The sequence below is a fragment of the Pan paniscus genome, chromosome X (genome assembly GCF_029289425.2).
Source record: "Pan paniscus chromosome X, NHGRI_mPanPan1-v2.0_pri, whole genome shotgun sequence".
In the NCBI taxonomy this organism is placed as follows: Eukaryota; Metazoa; Chordata; class Mammalia; order Primates; family Hominidae; genus Pan; species Pan paniscus.
The window spans coordinates 11,015,832-11,021,332 of record NC_073272.2 but is presented as its reverse complement, the minus strand read 5'-3'; positions in this window follow the sequence as shown (position 1 = coordinate 11,021,332).

Genomic DNA, 5,501 nt, shown 5'->3' with positions numbered 1-5,501 from the left:
TTATTTGTGCATGGCACAGCCAAGGGAACAGATTGGGAAGCAATTCTTTGTACTTGAATCCTTCAAACAGACCTATGCATACCCAAATCCATTGTGGGCTTAAAGGGCTTTGATCATCTAAGGCTGTGACTCTTACTGGGCAGGTTGGAGACACGATGATTTTGGCTCATTCTTTCCCTGAGGACATTTGGCAATGTCTGGAGACACTTTTGATTGTCAAGTGTGGGGAATGGCTACTGGCATCTCATGGGCAGAGGCCAGGGATGCTACTGAAGACTCTTTCATGCACAGGATACCCCTGCCACAAAGGAGTATCTGGCTCCAAATGTCAATAGTAGTATTGAGGTTGAGAAATCCTGATCTTTCAGGGCGAGCTAATTAGGACAGAATTGAATGCCTCTAATTTCATTTGAGAAAGATTGTCAGTCTGTCTTACTGTCTGATACCCGTATGCAGCTGTCCTTTTGGCAGATGCATAAAACCAACTTGTGTACTTCTACAGGGAGCTGGTTTTCATTTACCCTTCCTTTCTAGGGACTAAAACTTACCACCTTGGTCATTCTAGATCCGGAGCTTTAAGAAGACTTGCTCATACATAGGGCATGGAAGGAATATCTGCATACAAATTGGCTAACTTGTTGAACACAAATGCTTCCAGGCAATGACATCTTTCCCTTTTCCATTCATGGGTCTATAATCTTGATTTTCTTTCCTTTATATTATTTGTTTCTGATAGCATTGGGAAAATAAAGCCTGTTCCGTCTATGCCAGGGGATATTGTAATTATATGACATAAGTAGTCCTCAACTTTCATACATTTAATATTTTTAAACATCATGTACTTTTGCAAACTATACTTCAACACTCCTAACTTGCCTTTAAGATACTGCAGTCTGACATGCACACGTATGTTTATTGCGGCACTATTCACAATAGCAAAGACTTGGAACCAACCCAAATGTCCATCAATGATAGACTGGATTAAGAAAATGTGGCACATATACACCATGGAATACTATGCAGCCATAAAAAAGGATGAGTTCATGTCCTTTGTAGGGACATGGATGAAGCTGGAAACCATCATTCTCAGCACGCTATCGCAAGGACAGAAAACCAAACACTGCATGTTCTCACTCATAGGTGGGAATTGAACAATGAGAACACTTGGACACAGGGCGGGGAACATCACACACTGGGGCCTGCTGTGGGGTGGGGGGATGGGGGAGGGATAGCATTAGGAGATATACCTAATGTAAATGATGAGTTAATGGGTGCAGCAAACCAACACGGCACATGTATACATGTGTAACAAATCTGCATGTTGTGCACATGTACCCTAGAACTGAAAGTATAATTTTATATATATATGTATATATATATATAAAATAAAAAAAACAAAAAAAAGATACTGCAGTCTGTGTGTGTCAGCTGAGGAGTGGACGTTTCTAGCTGTGACTTAGAGATGCCAGTTGCTGCTCATAGTTCCCTTTCAGTAGGTTGGCTGTCTTGGTATAGATGCATATGTCTTGGCGTATTTGTTTTACTATTATATTTTATTCTTCTGGTTTTCTTCTATAAATATGGATGAAAAAAACCAAGGAAATTCTAGTAATATAGTAGAAAGTGTAGCTTTTATAAATATAACACAATGGCAATCAAAATGAAAGCAACAGATGTATCAGAAGTAGCAAACCTTCAACCCTTGTCTAATGTTCATTGGCTCTTAGCTGGTAGAATGAATATATGATCAATTATGAATAAAAATAAACTTAATGAACATGTATAACATAATGAAAGTATATTGCTGAAGGTTGTGTCTGAAGGACAATGTGTAACTCAGTGTTTTATCTATTTGCCTCAAAAGAAAAGAGGTCCCCTTATGTACACTGGGTATAACTATTGTTCAGTTGCTTACTTTTGTCATACTGACCTTTGGCATACATTTTCAGGACTGTGTTGTGTGTAAAAACAGAGGCCAACTTATGGTGCCCAGGAAAGACTTTGCAATCCCTCAAGGCTAAAAATCACTACAGTGTGGGAAGCAAGGATGGATGATTAAGAAATACAGTATTTCTGCATTGATTCCCAAAATGAATTGCTTTTTTTTTTTAAAGAGTCTGCCTGAATTTCAAATATTAATGACCATTAGATGAAATTATATGTTTTAATATTTTACCAGTAGGGATGAATTACATGTATTTCATTTCACAACACATATGTACTTCCATACTTCCATTTAACCAATTATTAGAAATCTAGATATTATTTAAACACATGCTTCACCTTGAGAATAAAATCTCAGAGACCTCAAATGCAAGAGTGTAGCTGCCCTGCAATGGATACAAGCACACATTTGATGATATTTTTCTCTATACTCCACTTTCCTTGCTTATGTGTGTTTGTTTATTTATTTTGAAACTGACCATAATGGTTCTTTAAAGGGTTGCCTTAATTCCTTTTGGGAATAAGAACAAGAGTGGGACAGGAAAGTTGGCAGTTTACTCTTATACTGAGGCTGTAGATTGTGGAATGTGATTAAAGTGAGTATTCAGTTGGCTTCTGCAATTTATCAGCAATCCATGTGGCTTAGGGAACATTGTTTAATTTCTTTGAGCATGAATTTTCTCAACTGAAACATGGGAATAGTAATGTGTGTAAGTTACAGGGTTGTACGAGGGATGAATGAGACGATTTATGCAATGTACTGAGCATGGTGTCTGGCTGGATAAATCAGTGGTCACTGACATAATCCTTATCCTTGCCCAAGACCTTTCTGCCACCTAGGTGTGTTGGATTCCATGCTGCTGCCTTTCTCAGAGGAGATACATTCCTTTGCTTTTGCAGATGAGAAAATTGACTTTTGTGAGTGCTTGTTGGCTTCTCCCTAGTCCCCAGGAATATTCTGCCCACTTTTCCAGAGAAACTGCCTAGACCATTTGAAATAAATTTTCAGAATATACATTGTCACTGTTCACCCTGCCCAGAAGAAAACAGTGAAAAATATCTTTGAGTGAAGCCACCGATTGACTATTTAGCCACTTGCTCTACATTCGCAGGAACTGCGAAAATGGGTTCCCATTGCTGTTTTCTCCATAGTTACAAAAACATTGATCACTGCCTGATTTGTGGTGGTTTTAATGGTAACAGATTTCACCCAGTATCCACATTTGCTCTTTGGAGATGACTGTGCTAGTAAATTAGTCATAAGGATTTATGTGACATGATAAAAGAGCTATTTGCTTTCTTTGATCCGTCATGTTATTGGCAGCAAAATTAAAAAAAAAAAAAAAAAGAGCCTCCCATAACTTCCCAAGCTTCCAGACTTGATTGCACTGTGAGGACCATGTGCTGCCCAGAAATCCCTTCTGCACAGAGAAGTTGAGTCAGTGTGTTTTAGGCCATGTTTGTCCAAAATCATCCTTCTTCCTATTCTGTTCAAATGGAACAACGTAGATAATGCTAAGAAGCCGGCCAATTCAATAACAAAGTCTGGCAAATTTTCTTTCTACATTTTGTAGACTCAACAACACGTGAAAGGCAAAAAAAAAACAAAAAAAAAAAAACAAAAAGCAAAAAAACAAGTCAATTCTGGTCTGTGTTAGACACAACAAGCTGCAGCCTTCCTGAGAGCAGAAAGCTCAGTGCTGGTATTTTTATTAAAAAAGAGGCCGCAACATTTAAGGTTTAGGGACATCTTCAGATTAGACATTGGATAATTTCTTTGCACTTCAAAGTGCAAAGAATCTATAGGTTGTAATCTTATAATCTATATATGAAAATGGAGCTCTTTGCTGAATTTTGTCAGTTGACATATCAGGGTGACAGAACTGAGCTATCGGGTATGTTCAATTTTAATCTCCACAGCAGTTCCTGTTTCACTCCCACGATCCTAGTTATGGGGCCCTGGCGTCCTCTCCCACTGGAGACTGGACTCTAGCTTTGTGATGTGGGATGCTCTGCTGCTTTTGCATTGGCAATTGATACCAGCCACATTTTGCAGGACTGAGATTAGAAGAAATAGAGAAAGCTGGACAGGCCTTGTGGGCAGATGTGTTGGTGTGAATCAACAAACTCTGGCTCAAAATCCAGATCTGAGATCTGCTTGATGTTGCAAGGCATCCTCTCACCTCCCTGTGACTCAGTTCCCTCTTCAGTACAATGAGAATGGGTAAGAAAAGGTGGTCTCAGGGACCTTTTTCAGAGAGAGCATTTTGGTATTCTGGAAGGCTGGGAAGGATCCAGGAATTCTTTAGAGGAATGTGTTGTCAAGGGTTTCCTGTAGTTCAGTGGTTCTCAAAGTGTGTTCCGTGAAACAAAAGCATGAGCACCACCTGGGGATGTTTTAGAAGTGCAAACCCTCAGGCTCTGCTCCACATCTATTGACTCAGAAGCTTAGGGATAGGGCCCAGCCACCTGTGTTTTAAAGGGCCCTCCACCAGCCTGGGCAACATGGTGAGACCTCATTTCTACTAAAAATACAAAAAAATTATCTGGGTGTGATGGTACGTGCCTGTGGTCTTAGTTACTTGGGAGGCTGAGATGGGAGGATTGCTTGAGCCCAGGAGGTTGAGGCTGCAGTGAGCCATGATCACACCACTGGATTCTAGCCTGGGTGACAACAGTGAGACCCTGTCTCAAAAATAAATAAATAAATAAATAAATAAATAAATAAATAAATAAATAAAGTCTTGATTTTTTTCCACTGAGAGAAAGTTTTTGTTTGTTTTTCTATTCAGTCGACTGAATTATTTCCCCAGTCTGTCTTCTTGCCATTCTCAATGCCCACATGAGAGGACCTAAAGTAATTTCTAGCAGCCTGGGACTCTTTGGGAAAAACAGAAAAGGTGCCACAGACCCTGTTTTGGAAAAAACCTCTGTTTTCCTCCTGGAACCCCAAGAGCTGTAAGCTGACAGGTCCCTCTCAAAATCTAAGGCTCTGCTCTGTTTTGCATTGCATTGCCTGATGTTTTTGACTTTTGGGGGGTATCAGAAATTACTTTGCATTATGAAAGAGCTAAGTAAGAAATATACTTTTGAGGATGGTTAACAGCAGTTATGGAGGGATGCTTAACTCTTTGCATTTTTGGATCAGAGAAGCATGCTTTTGGCCACCTGGAAGGTATGGAAATGTCCCCACCCCCCACTGAGAAATAAGATTTCCATGGGAGATGGGCTGATTCCCTCTTGTTGAGATCCAGGAACTGGTATAAAAATAAGACCCTTAATTTTTGGGGATCTGTTTTGCTTTCCAGATGTGCCTGCTTATTAGGCCCTAGAAACTACGTTTCCTGGTCTTGGTCCTTGAAGGGCTCCACCCTGAAGCTAGTATTCCAATTAAGAAACTTAAAAACTGGAAAATGAAAAATCTTACAACTACTGGGTCTTCTGTCTGTCTGTGTATTTATGTGTGTTGTGTGTGAGATGTTTATATGAAAACACTCTGGTTTTTCATAGAAGTTTCAAATAAGTTCCCTTTTACAGAATCTGGGTACACATATCTT